The following is a 9,949-nucleotide window of genomic DNA, read 5'->3' on the forward strand; positions in this document are numbered from 1 at the left end:
ACTGAGTGCTTGGCTCACCCTTAGTAGCCGTGGGATCCAGGCCAGTAGTGAGAGCCAAGCACAGCAGGCTGGGTCGAGTGGGTGGAACAGTCCAGTGGGTGTGAGCGAACTCAAGTAGACGCACCGCCAGCCACAGAAGTTTCCGGTTGGCAAAGCGACACCCAAAGGAGCATGGGTCACTAGTATGTTATGTTCTGCTTCGGTTGTCAGTACACTCCTGTCCACTTTTTGCCTTTGAGGAAATATTTGGCATCTCTTAGTGGCCAATGGTCATCTCTTTCCTAGGTGAGTTCTCTTCATTATTATATGGAGTCAAGTATCTATACATTGTTTTTAAATTTTAAGTTTCGGGAGTCAGAGGAAATAAATCTAGAATATCTTCAATTAGTACCCTTAACAGAATTTTAATTTTTGAAAAAATATGTATTGCTTGAACAAGATGTATTTTCTATCCATGATGAACTGAGGATCAATAAATAGGGGGTGGAGGATATGTAAAAAGGTATAATATATAATCCTTGCAACCTGAAGAATTTCTACTCTACTCCAACTTTGATGTCACTGCTGGCTTAACTTTCTAGAACACTGATTCTATCGCAGTTCTTCTTCTTTTTTTTTTTCTTTTGAGATAGAATCTCGCTCTGTTTCCCAGGCTAGAGTGCAGTGGTGTGATCTCGGCTCACTGCAACCTCCACTTCCCGGGTTCAATTGATTTTCCTGCTTCAGCCTCCCTAGTAACTGGGATTACAAGTATGTGCCACCATGCCCAGCTAATTTTTGTATTTTTAGTAGAGATGAGGTTTTGCCATGTTGGTCAGGCTGGTCTCGAACTCCTGCCCTCAAGTGATCTGCCTACCTCTGCCTCCCAAAGTGCTGGGATTGCAGGCATGAGTCACCACACCTGGCTATCATAGTACTTCTTTACAAATGTTCAGTAATTTTTTTCCTTGCTCATATTTCTGTGTAAACTCTGGTCAATACCTGCCTATCAGTACTTGTCCTTCTACTGAGAGCTACTCAGTTTATTGTGTTACCTACATGCCTTGTTCATTCTTTTGCTTTTGTACATGTGGTCTCTACTCTCTAAAGTAACCATCTTTTCCATACCTGAGTCTTATTGAAACATAAATATTGAATTCAAATTTCACTTTTTTCAAGTCTTCCGTCCTGACTACTACAAACTTAGTGATGCTTTTCCTCTAATCATCAACAAAGCTTATTTATCCATATTAATTGTTATCGTTTGACAATTCTTTGTGTTCTTCCTTACAAAGTATAGACTCCCTAAAGGAAAAGCCTTTGCTTTATACCTTTTTCATTGTTCTTCGGTGTCTAGCATGGTGAAGATTTCATGCTGAGTATATCATAAATATTTATTGACTGAAGCCCTGAATTGTTTACTTCTACTCAAAGTGTGTTCTGTAGACGGATGTCAGTCCATGAACTGTTTATTACTGCTTTGCTGTAATATAAGTAAAGAAATTGAGAATAAACTTTAGAAACTTTTATAGTCATTTGACAGAGTAGTTTTATATCGGTTGAAATTTATAATAAAAAATGTGGCTTCTAGTTTGCATGTTTTTTTTTTTTTCTTGAGATGGAGTCTCGCTCTGTCTCCCAGGCTGGAGTGCAGTGGCGTGATCTCGGCTCATTGCAAGCTCCGCCTCCTGGGTTCACGCCGTTCTCCGCCTTAGCCTCCTGGGTAGCTGGGACTACAGGCACTCGCCACCAGGCCCGGCTGATTTTTTGTATTTTTAGTAGAGACAGGGTTTCACTGTGTTAACCAGAATGGTCTCGATCTCCTGACCTCGTGATCCACCTGCCTTGGCCTCCCAAAGTGCTGGGATTACAGGCGTGAGCCACTGTGCCTGGCGTAGTTTGCATGTTTAAAAAAATTTCTGGTAATCATCTTCATTTCATTTTATAAAAGTATCAGTCCACAATGGAATAGAAAAATTAAAAAATGGCACCTTACCATAGATTGCTTGGGAAGCACTGATTTGGACTACAAGGGATATGAGAATTTAGCAAAGAAGAGATCGGTATGTTTTGGCCTAGTAGAAGATGATTTCATGTTGGAGGTGAGATCTTTACTTGAAGGTTAAATAGCATTTGGATGGTTGTAGTACACTGGGTTGTTTCAGGTAGGGATGACAAGGTTTTGGACCACAAATGGAGTAGTGGTGTGGTGATATGTTTTGTGGTGACCAGGGGGGAAAGAGTTCTGGCAGAATTAAAAATCAAATTTATGAAAAGCTGACGAGACACCAGATAAAATGAGCATTTCCTGTTCATTTGGTTACTGCTTGAGCTATGGCATGATGAAAACCTTTCATTCACCGTATGTTTATGGCTGATTTTCCAGGGGACTGGTAATACTAAGTATGTTTTAAATTTTATTTATTTGAAACATTGCTTTTTAATTTAGCCTTTAAAAATTTTAGATGGTTGGCTTATTAATGTAATTGCCAAATGTAGGTTTAATATGAAGTGACATAAGTAAAATGTAAAGAAAAATAATTGATGACAGTTATTTTAGGCCAGGCATGGTGGCTCTTGCCTGTAATCCCAGCACTTTGGGAGGCTGAGGTGGGTGGATCACCTGAGGTCAGGAGTTCGAGACCAGCCTGGGCAACATGGTGAAACCCCGTCTCTACTAAAAATACAGAATTAGCCAGGCATGGTGCTGTGCGGCTGTAGTCCCAGCTACGTGGCAGGCCGAAGCAAGAAAATCACTTGAACCCAGGAGGCGGAGGTTGCAGTGAGCGGAGATTGCACCACTACACTCCACCCTGGGCAACAAGAGTGAAAATCTGTCTCTCAAAAAAAAAAATTATTTTAAATAGAAAAACCCTGTTTTTATCTTGTTCTCTATTTTCCTTTGTCAGTTTCATCTTGGACCAAAGCTTTTCCTCATTGTTGAATTACAATCATGAATTCAGAGACCTGGGATTAAAAAGAATATTGATATAACGATTGCTCCTGGAGAATTAACATTTAGCTTATAGCATACAATGTGAGCTGAACTAGTTATATTTTTTTATTGTGGTAAAATATGCATAACATAAAATTTACCATTTTAACTATTTTAAGTGTACAATTCAGTGTCATTAAGTACATTCACATCATTATACAGCAGTTACTGCCACCCTTTTTCATCTTCTCAAACCAAAACATTGTATCCATTAAACAATAGCTCTCCATTTCCCATTTCTCCACTGAATCAGTTATTTGAAATCTACCCATTTTGGTATTTTCTTGCTTGTCTTATTTGCTACTTTTATAAATGAATATATATGAAGTACTCCTTATATGTATGGAACTGGGCCAGATGCTGAGCAGGGTTGAATTACAATTATAAAGAAGGCTGCACAATTTTCCATGATATTACGTGGTTTCCTGAGTGACAGACTCTTGTTGCATCACATTCTTTATCTTACATCCAAACTACAATCCAATTAAATGTGCAAAAGTACACAAGCTGATTTTTGTTTCAGAGGTTACCAGGAAAATAATTACACCAGTCTGACAATTTTAAATCAAGATTGAAGTAGTGCTTTGGTTTCATCTGAGATTTTGAGTACCTAAATGAACATATTTGCAAAATTATTAAATATGAAAGTGGGTGGTAGTTTGGTTATTTTTAAAATCCTGAATAAATTTTTATATTTATATGGATTTTGAGGTGTCCTGGTTTTATTTTTTCCTCTTTAACTTCTTTTTCTCTGTCATGTTCATTTGCACCCCTTGTTTCCCATGACCTGTAAGTTCTCCTATTTCCCATGGTGTTCTTTAGTCTTTTTTTAGAAATCTCACCTTTTTCAGTTTCAATTATCTCTCTGTAGGGGGGAAAACTCTCCTAATTCTGTATTTCTTAAAACTCTGAGTAACAGTTCTCAGTCTAGAACTGTGACCTGAAATTTCCACTTATATGGTCTGCTGTCACCTCAAACAAGGCATGTTTATTGTTGGACTAGTCATTTTTCCGTTAATTTTGTACACCCCCCCTTTTTATAAGTGGCATTATGTTCGTGTCGTTATCTAAGCTTGAAAATTTGTGGTATTTCTTTCCCTGTTCAAGTAATAGCCAATCTCTACCAGCTGTTTCTGTCTATTGTGATAATCACACCTGTCCTTTCCTTTCCATTTTTTTTTTCATTTTGTTCAATGCAGGGCCGATCACCTGATGCCTAGGCTACTGCAGTAGTTCCCCACCAGTGGAATTTTCCTTCAAGTCCTTATAGCATTTTCTTTGTGAAAATTGTGAATATTTAGATTACAGTTAATTGTGTCTCTCTCTCGCATGGTCTTTTTATCTTTTCATTTCCCAGAAATCTTGCAGCATTGTTGCTACTAAACACATATTTTTGAGAATTTGAGAATATGGTATTCTAGTTATAATCTCTTCTCCCTCTAATGTATTTTGTATAGCATTGCCAGGTTCTTCGTTAATTAAACAAATATTGAGTGCCTATTATGTGCTAAGGACTCTTTTAGGTGCCAAGGTTACAGTAAACAGCAAACAAAAACTTATGACCTTGGATGGCTTATATTCTAGAGAAGTAAAAGACTGATAAATTAGCAAAGTACATAGCCTTTTAGGCAGTGATAACTGCAAAGGAGAAAAAACATTAAGGAGGAAGACAGGGAGTATGGAGTGTGAGACATTGACATTTTGTCAGAAGAAGGCTTTCTGAGGGAAAAAAATATTAAAAAAAAGAGATTGACATTTTGGATTACAGTGGCTAGGAAAGCCCTTCTATAAAGGTAGCGTTTGAGTAAAAACTTGAAGGAATTGAGTGAGGAAGGCAATACATATGTGAAGGAAGAAGGTTCCAGGCAAAGGGAACAGCAGGTGTAAAGGACCTCTGATGCAAGTGTGCCTGTCATGTTTGAATATTGATGGGGAGCAGAGTGAGCTGGAAGATGACTAGTGGGAGGCAAGGGTGTATGTTGGGGGAGAGGTATGGAGTGGAAAAGTACAGATTGAATGGGGCCACGTAGATCACAATTAGAGGTGTGGTTTTTTACTCTGAGCTGGCTAGCCTTTGTAGGAATTTGAACATCCAAGTGACATCTGACTTACATGATTAGAGAATCATTCTGGCAATGATATTGAGGTAAGAGAGGAAGCAGAGAGACCAGCTAGGAGCTTTGGCACAAATCCAGTGAGAGGGAGATCTGGTTTGGGATATACTTAAAGTCGAAATAACAGAATTTCTGATAGATTGGATGTGGGGTGTGAAGGGAAAAGAAAAGTCAAGGATTATTTGAAAATCCTTGGCCTGAGAAGCTGGAAGAGTGGAGTTGCCATTAACTAAGATGGGAGTAGCCCTGAGAGGAGCAGATTTGGCAGGGGGTTTTCAGGAAGTTCGGCTTTGAATGTGCTAAATTTGTGATGCTTACTTGATGTCCAAGTCGAATGAGATGGCCTGGCTTCATGTGAGTGTAATAGATTAGACTGAAGTTCAAGAAGGAGGTCTGAGAATTGTCATCACAGAGATAATATTTAAAACTGTGAGACTGGTTGAGTCATCCAGAGAAAAAGTGTAGAAAGGAAAGAGATTACACTTTTTGAAATACTTTACACCTTCATCTTTTGGCTTAGTACATACCCTCAAAGGCTGCAGGTTTTCCATGACGTTTCATAGTGGAATTTCATGTAAATCTCTTACTTCAGTCAAACTGGAACACTTACGTTGCCTAAGCTCTCCTTTTGCATTGCTGCTTTCCTATGCTCATTTATTCTTCATACATAGAGTGCTTTCTTACCTGCTTTCTACCTAACTTAAATGCAGTTTTCTCCAAGCAGCATTATCTTATTACCACAGAGTGTTCTATTTCATTTTGCAAAATTCTGCATCTTTATTTCACCTCTCCTAATCTTGTCTCTACAGTTCGTCATATTTCTATATATGTCTTTTTTTCCTGATGAACTAATGAGATCTATGGCTGGTACCATCATTTTGAATATCTCATCTTCCACAGTGATCAGAACCCCAGTTCTACTTCACAGAGGCAATCTGTGGGGAATCAGTCTTTCCAAACACGATCAAGCTGGAGGAAGTGAGGCTGTTCAGGAATATCTGGACATTGATCGTGCTTTCTCTTCTTAGGTAAAGTTGTGGCCTTACTGGCACTGGGTTTGGCTCAAGAACCAGCAAGAACCCAGATGTTTGTAATTTTCCATTACAGGGCATAGCTCATTAGAGTTTGTTCTTCCCCAAATGGTGATGTAAGCCCTGAGCATCAAAGAGAAGTGTCACCCTCATAATTGAACTTGTTAAATATGGCAAAATGTCACCTTGTTCTCTCATTGGTAGTGCATGACTCTGGAGGCCAGTCACAGCTGTGTTGAGCCACGCTACATCTGTTCTTGCTCTGAGTGGCAGTCTCACTGCTAATAAGATTTTGAATCCTTAGCTAAGTAATTCAGGAACTAAATGTAAACCTATTTTCTGTGTGTTTGTGTGTGTGTGTGTGTGCACGCACTCTTTCCTGTAGTTCATAACTGATAGGTAATATTTGTTTACGGTTTACCTACTATGGGCTAGACATAGTTCTAATGCACTGCTTGCATTAACTCTTTTAATCTTCATAACATTCATATGAATTAGCCATCTCCATATTTATAGCCATTTTCTGATAAGAAAATTGAGGAGAAGAGAAGTTGAGTAACTTTCTTTAACAGACTGTAATGTTAAGTGGAGGAATGGGGTTTGATCCCAAGAAGGTTTGATCCAGAGTTTATATTTTTAACTGCTGTACTATACTAGTGATATGGTTAGGCTTTGTGTCCCCACCCAAATCTCATCTTGAATTGTAGTCCCCAGGTGTTTAGGGAGAGACCTGGTGGGAAGTGATTGCATTATGGGGTCACTTTCTTCCATGCTGTTCTCATGATAGTGAGTGAATTCTCATGAGATCTGATGGTTTTATAAATGGTAATTTTTCCTGTGCTGACACGCATACTTCTCTCTCCTGCCACCATGTGAAGAGGGTCCTTGCTTCCCCTTCACCTTCCATCATGATTGTAAGTTTTCTGAGGAAACAAAGCCATGTGGAGATGTGAGTCAATTAAACCTCTTTCCTTTATAAATTACCCAGTCTCAGGGAATTCTTTATAGCAGTGTGAAAGCAGACAGATACAACTAGTTTATTTGAAATGCTGCAAGCCAATTTTGATTATTTCTTTTTGTCTTGTGGTGGGTGTTTCTATAATTTTAAATAATATGCTCATACTACTACTTCTTGATTTATCAACTAAGGCGATAACTATCGATGACTTCATGTTTAAGATGATTTACTCTTCTGCTACTCTGTTTCCCTTCTTCAAACTTTATATAGTTATATATTATTGTTGTTATTTCCTCTGTTGGTTGTCTTTGTGACTCCAGTATGCCTGAACCTCTATTTCCTGTTCCATTAACTTTTGGCAGGACTGTATCCTTTATTCCCCGTTTTATAAAGTGAGAGTTTATTACCCGTACCCTCTACTTTAATTTTTACCTCCTTTCTGTCTTTTAACTTCTGTCAAATATCCCTTTACTTTAAAATTATCAGTTTATAATATTTATATTCTATTTAAGGAAGCCAGTATAACTTTGTGGTTAAGAATGTGGACATTGGAATTAGGTTGCCTGGGTTTAAATCCAAGCACTACCACATCCTAGCTGTGTCACCTTGGCAAATTATTTAATTTCTCTGTGCCTCAGTTTTCTCAATTATAAAATGAGGATAATGTACTGTCATTTCACAGGATTATTGTGAAGATTTATGTAAAACATTTGAAACAGGGCCCGATACATAATAAGGACTATATAAATGATTGCTATTAGTGTTATAATTATTCTGTAATCATGGTGAACTCTTCCATGCTTTCAATTTATTCTAAAAGTTCAATACATGATATTTAACTAATTAATTTGTTATGATTATACAATGCAGAACCAAGTAGTACACTGTGGTTACATTTCTTTGTCTCTGTGTTCAAAGTTGTGACCCTAAAAATAATGTTTCTGGTATCACGGTCAAATGGGGTATCTTTTCTTCCACTCCCTAAAATTTAAAAAATATGTAACATTTTAATTTTATTGATAATTAGATGATAACTTTCTTCTGTAACTCCCCTCTCCCACAGAATTTGGAATTGCTTTTTTTATTGACAAAAGAATAAGTTATTTTAATCATATTTTCAAAATTATCTGACTTCTGTCACACTTGGTTGTAAGAACTCACTCTTCTCGGAGACAGTCCTTTTATGATCCATGGAAGAAAAAATTGATTAATTGGACTTACCAAAATTGAAGACTTTTGCTCTACAAAAGATACTGTTGAGAGAATGAAAACACAGGTTATACCTAGGAGAAAACATTTTCAAATCACGTATCTGTTAAAGAATGGATATCCAAAATACAAGAAAAAAATTAAGGAAAGAGCCACTTTTAAAAAAATGGGCAAATGACCTGAACAACTGCTTCAAAAAAGACTTACGGATGGCAAATAACCATCTATAAAAAGATCCTCAACATTATTTGTCATTAAGGAAATTAAAACAGCAAGATATTACTGACATACCTGTTAGATTGGTTAAGAGAAAAAAAAAACCTGACAATACTAAATGCTGGTTATCTCATACTTGCCACTTTGGAAGATGGTTTAGCAGTGTCTTATTAAAGTTAAACACAGACTCACCACATGACCCAGCAAAAGCACCTTTAGGTATTTACCAAATTGGTTTGAAAATGTAAATCCATACACGTGCTTTAATCATAGTTGCCAGCTTTGTTCATAATCGTCAAAAACTAGAAGCAACCAAGAAGTTCTTAAGTAGATGAATGCATAAACAAACGGTGGTACATCCATGCAATGGATCATTATTCAATGATAAGCAATTGATGCTACAACATGGATGCATCTTAAATGCATTTTCCCAAGTTATTGAAGCCAGACTGAAAAGGCTACATCATATTGAATGATTCCATTCATATGGCATTCAAGAAAGGGCCAAATTTAAGAATGGAAAGCTAATCAGTGGTTGCTAGGGATTTGAGGAAAGGGGAGTTTTGACTTGGGGGAAAGAATGGGGGAGTTGTAGAGTTATAAGTAAATTGTAGTGGTGGACATATGACACTATGCGTTTGTAAAAACTGATAGAACTTTATAGCATAAAGAGCTTAATATATGCAAGTAAAAAAAATCAATCAACCAAGAGTTAGGGATCCCGGAGGGGAATGCAATGGTGACAAAAGAACCTAACAAGTCTGTTTCAGTTATGTGATATAACTTCATTAAAGCGATGGGGGAAAAGGTGCTGACCTCAATAATTTTTGGAAAACAGTGTTTTAACTAGAAACTGTAAGATTAAAGACAAAAGTGTACATAAATACTGCAGTTGGTAAAGTTGTTTCTCACAGGGGTATTGGTTAACAGTTCTGAAACTGCTGTACCTGTATACTGGAAACTGACAAATAAGTAACTGTATTACCATACATTTGGTGATTGATGGGAGCCAAGTTTCTCACTATTGGAGAAGAAGGTTGCAGAAAAGCAAGAGAAAGATAGAATGAACCATGTGGTACTGAATTAGATTTGTAGACACCAATATGACATTATATTTAGTTTAGTATAGATACTGCTGGGCTTTGTAGCAGGTGGCTAGTTTCATAGTGTGCAGTGTTCTCATTTTTCCCCCACCTTCACCCACCCAGACCACAACCCAAACACAATTGTCTTTATTTTTCTGCTTGTCTTTTTGCCAGTAGCCAAAATGTTATTTGTTCATGCCTGAGATAGGGTGTTACACAAAATTCTAATGAACTAGTCCAAATGCTTAACTTTTGTAGCTGGAAGACCTTCAAACATTTTAAACAAAGAAAAAAAATCTTGTTTTTTTCTTTTTCTTTTGGCTAGCATAGAGAACTTTTTATTTTTTATGAAGTAGAATGTG

Source organism: Nomascus leucogenys, chromosome 1a (assembly GCF_006542625.1).
Source record: "Nomascus leucogenys isolate Asia chromosome 1a, Asia_NLE_v1, whole genome shotgun sequence".
Lineage (NCBI taxonomy): Eukaryota > Metazoa > Chordata > Mammalia > Primates > Hylobatidae > Nomascus > Nomascus leucogenys.